Source organism: Tachypleus tridentatus, chromosome 11 (assembly GCF_004210375.1).
Source record: "Tachypleus tridentatus isolate NWPU-2018 chromosome 11, ASM421037v1, whole genome shotgun sequence".
Classification (NCBI taxonomy): Eukaryota; Metazoa; Arthropoda; class Merostomata; order Xiphosura; family Limulidae; genus Tachypleus; species Tachypleus tridentatus.
Window position 1 is genome coordinate 4,339,786 of NC_134835.1, and position 13,387 is coordinate 4,353,172.

At 34.5% G+C, this 13,387-nt stretch overlaps 1 protein-coding gene across 2 annotated transcripts in view; it reads left to right on the forward strand.

The window, feature by feature from the left end:
• The first annotated feature begins 4,395 nt into the window (after positions 1-4,395).
• Positions 4,396-13,387, forward strand: part of LOC143231621 (uncharacterized) — a 44,455-nt gene continuing 35,463 nt past the window's right edge. Inside the window, exons 1-2 of one of the 2 annotated variants that reach the window (XM_076466148.1) lie at positions 4,396-4,760; positions 9,511-9,720. The gene's annotated coding sequence lies outside the window, so the exon portion shown is untranslated. The remainder of the gene's footprint in view (positions 4,761-9,510; positions 9,721-13,387) is intronic. The other variant, XM_076466149.1, reaches the window with a different exon arrangement.

Consider the following 13,387-nt stretch of genomic DNA (forward strand, 5'->3'; position numbering starts at 1 on the left):
AGATGAAAAGAGAACATAGAAATTGCTCAATAAGACCATCAGGGACTGATTAATTATGTCTTTCTCAGAGACAGGTAGTTAAAACAAACACTTATGGTATGATCCTAGGAGATCCAAAACGTGTATCATATGACACAGACATGGGTACTTGCAGCTCAATCTGTATTGCCAACCATCCATGAACTCGTCCATCGTATAGCCTGTCATTCTAATATAGAGAATGTTAACAATATTACCAGGTTTCAGTAATGTTTTATGTCGGTAGAGGCACAAGAATATGTATGAATATATCTAACAGTGTAATAGAATATAGTGATAACAACCTCTGAACATCTGGATAAGAAATGTTGTTAACAGTTTTGAAATTTTGCACCTGTTTCTCTTTCACCCATTTCGGGAAAAAACGATAGAGATAGGGTTAAATGTATCACTTTAACATAGTGATGGTGCAGCTGACACTCAGAGGCGTCTTGGTCTTTGCCACCTTAATGAGTATACATCATGGAACCACAAGAAGATGTCTTTGAATGAGTGTGCCACCGACATTGGAAATATCTGGGAGGGCTTGAAATATTTACCTGTATCTTAAAGCACAAGCAACCTGCCTTGACAGTGCCAGGTGTATATGTTGCTGTAATTACAGAAATCAGAACACCAGGAGGCAACATAATTCCTTCGTTGCAAGAGGAATATCTCATAGTGCAGAAATTGACTGGAGAAACAACTGATAATCTTAGAATGAGGGATGTTTTTAAAATTCCTGTAAGTGAGGAATTCAAAGTAGGATTGGTAACAATCATTATAGGTATATCCTCAATAGCCTTTGAATTCAGGATGAGTTTGATGTAGATGTTTATAAAAAGATGTTTCTAGAACATAGCTTTTTGACTGAATTGGGAAAGCCCCTCTATTCCCTTCTAAATACCCTTCAAACTGACTTCATGTACATGGTGAGAGGATCTCCAAGAGAAGATTCTGTACTTTCAGTTTATATCCCTGGCATCTAAACATTCACCCACGTGTTTGCCATGCATGGGGACCCGTGAAGGGAAAGAGAGGGTCTTGATGATTGAGGGGCCATACCTTTGAATTTCTGTAGTTGGGCAGTCTTGAGGTAGCCTCCAGTGTCAATTGGTCGGTCATCTTGTGCTAAGATCAACTGGGTACAAATGTTGTACATTCTCCTTTGGTGTTGCAGAAATGTATTTGATGCTAATGTTTGGTTATAGTGCTCACAAAACCCTGGCATAGCTGCAGTGTCCTTGTTTGGCATTGTAGTGCTTCTCCTTGTAAGGCTCCGTGGTGGGTGGGGTCAGTGGACACTGAATTTTTCTTCTATTACGGATCCCCAAAATCTAATTTAAAATAAAATAATAAAATAGCTTGTTGACAAACGACCACGTTTTGAAGATTCTGAACAGCAGTCTTCAACTTCTACATCTGTACCTCATTTTCTCACACTGCATCCTTTATTAGACAAATCTTTAGGGCAAATGTTTCCCTTTTTATTCTTAAGAGACTAGAGAGGTTTGCTGACTCTTTTAAGTTAGCCAAGAAGCTACGTTCTGGGGACGTCATGATGGTAACATTCACCACAAAACACAATGAGCTCCTCTTGCATTTGAAAGCAATTGGGAATATATTAATTGAGGTTACTCCTCATGCTGCTTTGAATTTTTCACAAAGAGTTATTGTTGAAAGGAAGATGAAGAACAGTTCTAAGTCATAGATCCACACTGTTTGCTCCATTAAAGGAGTTTCTGCCTTTCAATGTTCCAATTTTGATATTTATATCACAACATTCACCTGCCACTGTCAGGGCAGGTCATCTAAGCTGTAAGCTATGGCTACACATTTTCAACTATCTCATATGTTTCTAATGTCAGTGTTTCAATTACTTGAATATATCATGTTGTGATTTTTGACATGTGCTGGTTGTGGTAGCAAGGTCCTTGATGCCTACGAGTGTGAAATGGACCCTCACTCTCTGGTTATTTCCACTCTTACTTGACTAAGTGGGTTTAGGAGAAAGAAATAAAGCATTTTGAAATGGTTCACAACATTTCTTACTCCAAGGCTTGGAAGCTATTGTCCCTACCTCAAACTCAGACACATAATTTTGCACTATGTTCAAGTGGGAATGAGACAGATTTTTCCATGCCTCCAACAGAGTCCTTTTTAAACAATGTGCAGAGTCTTTTGTTTTATTTGGATAAACATGTTGATAAGTCCACGTCTAATTCTGTCTCTATTCTACCATTTCTTCCAGTTATTACTCATGTCAATTTTCTTCAGCTCTGACATATTCTCAGGTCAATCTTTTTAGCCTCGACATGTTCAGCAATATTTGTTATCGCTCTCAATCACTGCACAATCTACAGTTATTGACAGGGACCTGCCCACTCAATCCAGAGCAGAATTCATGGATGTCAAAAGACTTCCTTCTAATAACAAAAAATATGTGATCATAAACCAAATGGCTCTCCAAACAGTTCTATTCACCTAAATAAAAATGGCCACACCAATACAGTGGAACTGTCAAAGTTTCCATTCAAATATGGATGACATTATGGCTTTGATTGATTACAATAATACAATTTGCCTTTTCTTTCAAGAAACATTTCTGAAAACTGTCGACACAGTCACCTTTTGGCAGTTTTTTGATACCAGAATGAGACGTTGTGTGATGGATGAGTACCTGAAGGTGTGGCAATACTGGTCGAACAGTACGTGTTTGTTGTGTCTTGGTCACTTGATACACCTTTGGAGGCCACAGCCATTTATATTTCCTTTGGTTGTGCCATCACTGTTTGTTCTCTCTTTGTGTTGCCTGTAGAGATCTATGATCAATCAGACTTTTTAATCCTGGGGGATTTTAATGGATATAATCCCCTCTTAGGTGGTGCTGATATTGATGAAAGAGGTCGTTCCATATTCTTTCAGATTCCAACCTTTCTCTCTTCAATGATGACTCTTATATTTATTTTCATGCATCAAGTCAGTCTTTTTCTGCTTTTCAATTCTCTGTCTGCTCCCCTTTACTTTTCTCTTAATTTTCGTGGATGGATGGCAGTGACCCACAGGGCAGTAATCATTTTCTTATCATTTTGAGGTAGAATGGCCATGATAAATGAAAATTAACCCACGTGCATCAGTAGAAACTAGCCTAGGCGAAGTGGCTCTTTCTCACTGCTCTCTTGAAACTTGTTCCTTCCATCATTTGTGTGCCTCTGTGGGTCTCTGGTCTAGGGTTCTGCCAGGACTTTAGTTTTGAAGATTTTGGACCCTTTTCACAATCTGGGACTTTGGCTATGCAAGAAGGCTTTCCACACTTCTCCAGTTCAGAACGTTTACACCAAGTCTCACAAACCTCTACTGATTGAAACTTTCTTTACTCTATGCTTCAAAACTTCGATCCTTACCACAGCATCCCATCTGGGGTTTTGTTTTCTTTCTTTATTGATCTACGTTTTCAAGAATAGACTGTCTGTCATTGTTCCGTTTGAGTTTCGTTTCCAGGTGCAGCTGGTTCATTTGGGTCTGTCCTTCGATGACGTTATTATCTCAAATGGTAAGCCCTTCCCACCATGTCTTATTACAATCACCACCTGTGATCTGTCTCTGAATCATCTGAGGAAGGTGAATATTCCCGATTGGAAATACTGTCTTCTATTTGCCAAACATTTTTCGAATCATCCTTCCATTCTAATTTATACAGATGATTCAAAATCAGGTGGTTCTTTGGGGCTTTTCCCTGATTTTTCGTGGTTCATTGGCTATACAAATTATCTCCTCTACAGTTTCTGTGTTAATGTCGAATTGCACTGTTATGTGAAAGCAAAGTTTATTGAAACAAAAAAAAACGAAATTCAGTCATATTTATCTCCATGAATCCTCAGTGAAAGATAGAATACAATGTGTATTTCGAACGTAGATATCACACTATTTATTTTTCTGACATAGATTATTACTAACTACTCCATAGAACACATTTTATCTCAGCTGTAAAGAATAAAACACCGTCAGAGAAGAACACTGTGTCAAGAAAGATTTGATTCACTTTCCTTACTGTGTATAGGAACAGACATACTTTGTTTACTCAGCTTCAATGAAATTATCCAGAATTTTGCAATCAGAAAATATAGAAAGTAGTTATTATAATTTCAGTGTACATCTAATTTTTGCTTCATTTCTAAAGATAAAAATTTACTTCATGGTTTGGTATTGTTTTTACTTTAAATTACATATATAAGCGGCACCACAATCTTTGCTTTGTTCAGGCCCCATAAAGGTCTTAATCCTTCCGTGTTATAATTATACATTACATGTAAATAATAATAAGCCAAGGTTTTCAAAAATCGAATGATTTTTTTTAACACAGAATTGCCCATTTCTCTTTTAGTACTAACGATAGATAGGCTGAGCTGAAAGGGCAATTAAATATTAAATTTGTTTTTGTAAATAGATGTATACTGTTACAAGTTTACAGCTTATGGTGAATTAATGTAGTTTCAAGTTCAGGTTTGCAGTGTTCCTACACATGACTGGCAATGTGAATTTCTATTGGCACTTGTTGCAAAGTTGGAAAACCAAAAACAGTTGTGATAGTTATGGGGCATTGTTAGCTTTTTATATTATTATTTTGTATTCTTTGGCGAATTGCTCAATAAAATGAAAATTATGTTAACTAGTCCTGTTAGTATTTAAATAGTAGGGTTAAAATGTCATTGGCAGTGTTTAGCAAAATAAAGTAGGTTTAGGTAAGTACATTATTTCTTGATTTTCAAGTGTATTTTAATATTTTTTATTATAGAAGTAACTAAACTGTAAGAGTAGGAAACTCTAGGTTAGATTGGGTAAAATAAATAACAGTAAAAAAATTTGAGTTTGTGGGTAGCTGAGAGACTGCATCTAGCCCACAGGCTGTATGTTGCACATGCTTAATACGAAATCTCACAATTTAAAACATTAAAAAAGCTATATATTTAAAATGAAGAAGTGTTTCCAGTCAAAGAATTTAATTGACAGAGCTTCCAATTAGAGCAAACTACTTACTGAAAATGAAACTAAAATCGCCCTAAGAAACGGTATTGTTTTTGAACTATACTTTTCTTATGTTTCCACTTACAAAGAGTACAGTGCAGCTTTATCAGTCATATAACTTCTGTAAACAATATTTTAAATTGTAATCGCAAAAATATCATTGCTACAGCTGGCAAAGTAAATCTACATTAGTCCTAAATACATATATTAAGCTAACAATGCAAAATAGCATCTATAGTGAAAGTATATTAAGGAAAAAAAATTAAAAGCAATAATATTTGAAATAACAAACAGTCTAACCATTACTGTTAATGAAAGTAACAATAAATATATTAAATTGTATTCCTTACTTAGGGAATAGAGAAATAGCTGTTGTCATTAACAGTTATTCAAGAATTAATTTTCTTTGAAAGACATAACATCAATATAATATACCTGATTTTCTACTAATTCTCCCTAACACAGTTTATCACCAGTGAAAGCTCATTAAGTTTGCATTGCAACTTTACAGGAAAGTAACAATTGTGAAATACTATTGTCAAGACATTAAAAGTAATTTTCCTAGAGAACAACCAAAAACAAATGTTTGTGAAGATACAAAATATTAAAACAAAAGAAAACTCAGTCCTCTCTGAAAATCCAACAGCATTATATGCACATAAAGCAAAATGAAAAACATAATGTGCATCTAAGAATCTATCACCTTTTCAGCAATATATATATATATATATAGTGTGTATGAAACAAAGAAGTCACATGATTGTAGACTGCTTAAGGCTTAAAAAAGTATGTTGTTGATGTTTATTTCTTGATTTCAAATTAAAGTGTTTAATAAACTTTGATATTTGGATACAAGGATTTTTTTCATATTGCTCATAAATACAATAAAATCACCATCAAATCAAATTAGTGAAGTTCACTATTTAGCAAGTATGTCAGGCAAATATTAAATATTCTTATAACTCAAATCTTAATTAAATATAATTTTTGTTTATTCCATTCAAACAAGTAATAAATAAATTTTTTGCTACTTATTTATTTCTGACTGCAATTATAACATGTTTTCAAACATTATTATTTTCATTATTTAATTATGACTTTGTGTTTTTCAGAAAATCATTATAGGATTACTTTTACTGTATGTTTTAAAACAGACAATGGTGACTGCATAGTGGTATTTAGTTAATATTAGTGATTCACTTGCCAAGTGGAAAAATTCAGATTGTCTTTAAAAAGAATGTGACAAAATGTTTTTCATCTAAAAAATGTTTTTCACCAAATACACAAATATCTTTAAGGAAGGTTTATATCATAAAATGGAGGGTAATTTGAAAATGAACAAAAATAGGAAGATAAATACCAATTTCAAATAATGCAACTATTCAGAAGTAATGTTGCTTTGTACTGTTTTAATTTGTACTGCTTGTAAGGGGGAAGGGTTGTTATAGGGGCACATACTAAACAACCAACTCTGATGTAGCTTTGATATGTGCATTACAAAGATCCAATATGAACAGATACATATACAACTTGTATAATAACTGTACATCACTGGATAGATTTTACAACAGAAATTATAAATATTACACTCTTTTCCTGAGTCAGGGCCTTAGAATACCTTTCCCAGAGAGTGAAAAAATTCTGAGGACCACACACTACTTTTGGTACTTAACTCATAAAGTCACATGACAGCCATAGATAATAAACATTTGCATTGTGATAGCATTTATTAGAAATATATTTTGATATGTTCTGTTGTAAATTAGGAAATGTGATGATCTCCAATCTGTATCTTTTGATATTTAGTTCTGTACTTGTGGGTCTAAAAATTCTCATCAGTTGTGATACAATTAATTCTGTGCAGTGAACAAATTCAACAGTTATCCTAGATAACCATAAATTCTGTCAGACAACCAAATGCTATAAAATTTAGTGACTGAGGTTGTGCTTTGGACTATTGTTTCAGATTTTAAAGCTGTACATACTGCTTTGCATAACCATTTCAGCATTAAAACAAGGAGATGTGATTAAATGCAAGCAATGTGTGAAATATTATCAATGAAGCTTTTAAAGCCTGTACTTACACAACTCATAAGAAAAGACATATTTCTGGTGTCTATTTAGATGACATTTTTTCTTGTGGGAGGACATTTTGTCACATTGTTATGATAATATGAAAGATACTTTAAATATTTTTTTTGCAAGTTAGGATATTTTCAGCAATATTGATAAGTCAATTTCAGAGTTCACTAAACAGAATATCTGGGCTCTATTTTGAACTCAACAAAAATGATTATAAGATATTTAAACTCCATGAATTGGCTACAGATTAATTTAAAGCAAGAAAGTCTTAATCAGACAGGTGGCCAAATTTATTGGCACACTAGTTGCTTGTTTCCCAGTTATTGAATATGGGCCATTAAATTATAAAACCTTAAAATCTGACACTGTAGAAACTTCATAGCTAAACAAGATAAACCAATTTGTCTTTCAAAAAAATCAATAATCTGTTTACAGTAGTAGATATTAATATATATACACAATCTATATTACATGGTAATCCTTCTATTACTGTAAAAACATGCATCAAACCATGGTTGGGGAGCTTATAGTTAGGGTATGAACTTACAGGAGAACATTAAACCAATAAAGATCTTTATCAATACATTATGTATTTGGAATTGAAAGCTGCCTTGTTAGAATTGTAGCATTTACAAAAAAAAGTTAAAGACAAACATGTTCTAATTCAATTAGACAGTGTAACATTAACTACCTATATTAAGAATATGGGAAATTATCACAGCTTAAGTTGTAATACTATGACTGTAGAAATTTGGCAGTGGTGTAAGAAAAATAATAACAGGTTGAGAGCAATATTACAACAGACAAATTCAGTTGTAATAACAATACTAAATGGGAACTAGACCCAACACTGTTCCACTGCAGAATTGAAAGATCTTGTAAGCCATCTATTGGCATGTTTTTTCTCAGATAAATAAACAAACATTACTCTATATATCATGGCATGCGGCTATTGAAGTTTGCATGATTTGTTTGAGTTGGAATGAATATTGATCCAGTTCACATTTTTCCACCTTTCAGTTTAACGTAGAAAGTAATTGCAAGCTGCAACAGGACAAAGCAAGGGCCATTGTCATAGTTCTTCAGTAACTAATCCAAACATGTTATACTAGTCTACAGAAACTTGTTTAGGTCAAGCTTCTACACCTTCCCAGAAGAAAGGCACTACTGTGGCTACCTTCAGATTTCAAAAAATTTCAGCTCTTGTCAGTGAAGATAAAAGTATTAGTCTATTACTTATTACTGAAAAATTAAAAACACAAGGTATTTCACTCTGTACACAACCAATTATTGGAAAACCTTGGAGAATAACACTAAAAAAGTATTATAATGTGTATATTCAGATATGGACATATTATGCTACAAACTCACCTTTTTATTTGTTGAAACCAAAATTCACTAAATATGTTTGACTTCTTAACCCATTTATTTGATTCAAGATTCTGATGCTCCTCCTTTAACATTGCTAAATCTGCTCTTTGTGTAGTGATTACCCTTGAGATTAAACCCATGCATTAGGATATCATCTACTAGAACAAAGATTTATTAAAGCTGTCTTCTATGTTGAACTAAATTTACCCAGATATAATGAAATTTAGGATTTTAAAATCATACTGAACTATTTAAAAACTTTAACCCCCATTTATAAGTTGTCACTGAAGAACTTGACAATGCCAGACTGTGCACTAAATGGACCTAGACAACATATAGGGCAATTAGCTATAAAGTGTCACACTGGGAAAAATGTTGAAACTTAGGTACTGGACAATCTTGGCCAAATCTCATTTTGCTTGCCTTCCTTGCTGGCAAAATAATAAAAATATATGTTTTTTCACTAATATGAAATAATATCTATGCAGACCAGAAAATATTAGAATAAGTGAATCAGTGTTTATTAGTTACTGCAAAGCCCATACAAGTGTTTCTTGTTCTAATATTATTGCAAGGTGAGTTGGAACAATCTTGGACAAAGCTTGTGTACATACACAAATCTTCAAAGCTCACTTACAGGCTCAGCATTAACAAGTGCTGTAAAAGTGGATAATGATATTTTGAAAGCAACTGGATGGACAAAAGATTACACTTTTGCAAAATTTTACAATCAAATTGAGACCCAGAATTATAAGCATGGCAATTTTGAATTGAACTCTACAGTGTAACAGGTTAAATACAGTATGAAAGATTAGAAATGTAGTACTGTATTGTAGACTTTATATAATTTCAGTCGATTTATGTACTCATAAATCTAATAATGTTTATAATTAGTTGAACATTTTGAGTGTAAAATTCATGATTCATACAAAGTTATAATTTTCCTTTCACAATATTAGCTATTCTCATTCAGTCCTGCCCTCTATATGCAAACCTTTTATTTATTTATGCAAGCCACAAGTCTTCTGCTCCTCTTTGTTGGAAGATTCCAATGTAAATCTTGTGCAAATGATTATGCTTCACCAATCACCCAACAGGAGCATGACATGCTCATATGATGCATGTGGCTTTCTCTCTGTTCCACTACCAGAACCTCATATCAAAATTTGGCAGAAGAACAGAGCACTGAATAAAGTAGAGAGGAAGGGTTGCATGTGTGAGGAGGTAAGTACCTATTAAAAATACATTTTTAGTGTAGGAAAATAATTTTTTATACATATTTACCTCCACTCACAAGATTAGCTAGAATCCTACATTGAGAAGGAAGGACTGAATACCACATGTAATGAGAAGAAAAGATTCAGAGAACAGATGAAAAGGTGTTGGGTGGGGTATTGCACCATTTCCGAGCCAGAATCATTTGGGAAACACAAGCAAAAAATGCAAGGCATAGAGTGGCTAGGGTACGTCAGACGGTATTTGGTAGGTCAACTGCATCCAAACCTTCTCTATAGGGAACCAACATCTTGCAAGGGTAGAATGAGGCCCATACCATTTTCACCTCTAACCCAAGAACTAGAGATTAAGATCCACACAAATGGCTGGGAACTACTAGAGGATTGACACCCTACAGTAATCTGGGACTAGTCATCAAGGAGTGAGAGAGGAGATTCAACTTGTGTGAGGATTTAGACAGACTGGTTCACTCCAATACAAAACCTTCTCTACAAGGAACTAATATGCAAATGGAGGATGAGGACACCCAACCAAAGGGGTAAACTGCATGTGGGACAGTTCAGTTGAAGGCAGTATGGAACATATAACAGTATGGGTAAGTACATAGTGTATGGAGGTCATGTTATCCCATTTGGAGACAGAACAAATCCTGTGAGAGCATAAATGGTATCAGGAAGCCACATCCACCTCTTATGGGATAGATCAACACCAGTGGAAGCCACACTGCACCTATACCAGTACCCTACTCTCAAATGAATGGGTATAGCCAACTATCTTAGCAACATCCATCCAGGTAGAAGTATCCATGGCCCACCACCCCATGATTTTGAACTGCAAGTTGGCAAGCACTCATGTATTCCACTTATAAAAGGACAGGAACAATGCACTAAGGAGTCCAGAGGGCTGTCACCACCAGAGACAGTGCAATAGGTGAGAACAAAAATATTTTGAAAAACAGATCATACCAAATTCCTCACTCAAGGTGTAGCAGAGATGGACAACTATTTTTTCCTGCTTTACCCATGCCATATATGTGTAATATGGTCCAGAATGGGCATGTTTATGAAGCAATTATTGCAAGGTAGAAAACCTTTCATTGAACTTGTGGAATACCTTATCTCTACAATTATCACATGGAGCCATGGATGAGAGCATGGTCAACACAGTATACAATGCAGATTTTGTTGTTAAAGAGTACTTGACCAGCATCATTCACCATAGAGTGGGATTCAAGAGATGAAGTCAGAAAAGAACCTTTGTAAGAAAAAAAAGCATGAATAAAGACTTGCCCAGTATCATAGCCACACAGAAGTGAGAAGTATAGCCACAGGTTAATACTCTGAGGATGCACAAACCTCAATGCAATGGACACACTGACAAAAGATGCAAGATGCCAAAGTCAGTCCCAAAAGAGAAGGAGTGAAATTGATACACTGCCCCACAATGGTCAGAACTAAAGATAAGGTTGAGAAAGTTGCAAGGTAGAATAGGCAGATAAGTATGGGAGACTTTCAAGTCATTCAGTTTTAAACCCATGGAAAAAGTCTGTCAAAGATTGAGATGGAATTCCATAGTGAAATGAGTGTGTGTGAATGTATAGAGTGTGATGGAAAGGGCCAATGACCAGCCTACCAAACCTAGCCTTACTGAAAACCACAAACAGGTGACAGGAAAACCTCTGAACCAAGTAAGACAGGTTCAGTAGTATGGAGCATGAGACAAGATACATCTAGCTTGGAAGGATTCTGGTTAGATCAGGGATCCTAAAGAGGAGGAAGGAAACAAGCATGCCGGATATGGAAGAAGGAGAAAGAAGTGACAATGAGACTTTCTGACCAAAGTCTGTGAACCAAACATTGGATATGAAAAGATTCCACTGATGAACAAACATGCTCCCACCAGACCTGAACCCACCAGGTAAATAAATATTTACACCCTTTCAACATTATTTCTTTCAACACGAAACCAACTTGAAATTAATGACTCCAAAGAGTGCAGGCACCATTCGAAGTTGATCCTCAGTTTTTGTAAGCTATCTCTGCCATTTTCTAAAACATAAAACATAATTGTCTGAGAAGTACTTTTTTTAGCCAAAATTCTGATGGTATACCATGTGTTCTTGAAAAAAACGACAAATTTAGGCACTATGAAAAGAAGGAACAGGCAAGGGCAGAGAAAGGAACGGTCAGGAAACAGGAATTAGTGCTACAACAGCTCCAACAGGGATACTTTGACCACATGAAGAGAAAGGGTGGAGAGTTATGGACAGAAGCAACTCTTGAGGCCAAAGACACTGGAATCATGTCAAACATGAACATCATAAAAACAGGGCCTAAAGGACCTAAAAATAAGGAGCAGGGAGAAAGTGTCCATGAAAATAAGGCATTTTGATCCAGAATGACCTGACTGCAAAGAAACCACATTTACAGGTCCAGAGCCAAAGACGATAAAAGATCCAACATGAAAGAAGGAACGTGAAGACAAAATGTTGGTTTAAATATCAATATGTGTTCATATTTAACTGGAGTTTAAAGGTCGTTTTTTCTTAACTTTTATCGCAATGTATAAATCCTTCCCCTTCAGTACATACTACACATTTTGAAAGACAACAAATAATGTATGAAATTATTTTTCCTGTAATATTGTTTAGGAGTTTCAGTAGTGAGTATATTTCTGTATCCCACCATTTTACCTGAGCTGTCTTGTTCACGGTAATTATTCATATTTTTTAAACAAATTGGAAAATTTGTAGCAATGTTTTTTGTTGTTTTTTTTTTTTTTTTTTTGACGGAATGTTGAGAAGCATTTTATGGCATTTTCAAGCGGAGGCTGAAGTTGTTTGATGAGATGTAAGTGAAAACACAACATTGTGTCAATGGTGGAATTCATAGAAGACATTGCAAACAAACTTATGAGTTGCTCTATATTTGTTCTCATCTGATACCATTGCTATGTGACAGTCTCAACAAACACTGCTAAAATTCAGAATGGGTTTAGGAAGAGAAAGGAAGACACTACTCATGTAAACTTTGTTTATGCTTTCAAGCTTTCATTTAAAAATAAGTTGAACCAAACCTTTGACAGTTTAGACAAGCAAAACAATGTCAATTACTATAACTAGCAGGGACAGGTTTTCCTTTTCATTAATCATCACTTTGTGTAATTTTGGCTACCAAACAGAATGTTGGCTCATTAAGAACATTAGATGGTTAACTTTATTCTGAATGGTTCAAGTTAATGTGGCAATTATTTTTTTAAGCAGAACAGTCAAAGTCTGGTTAATAGTTATTCTTTCTAAATCCATTCAGAATTTCCGAAATTTTGTAATTTATGTCTACAAATAAGTTCACTTTGATTGGCACTGTAACCACCATATAATTAAGAAAGTACACAATAACTCTGAATGTGCTAATTGTATATTTATAAAATCTGATAAGCCTTTAGCAAAATTTGTTGTGCACAAGAAACTTGTTTGTTTTTTAATATGTTTAAAAAAGTTTTGTTTGCAAATTTATGATGCATTTAATGGATAAGTTTAAGTGAAAGGTGATTCACATACTAAGAATAAAAATATTTCTTTTTACCGTACAGAATACATGTAATTAGTTTGCATAAACTGTAGAAATTCTTAAGTAAATATAAGTTTTTACAGCAA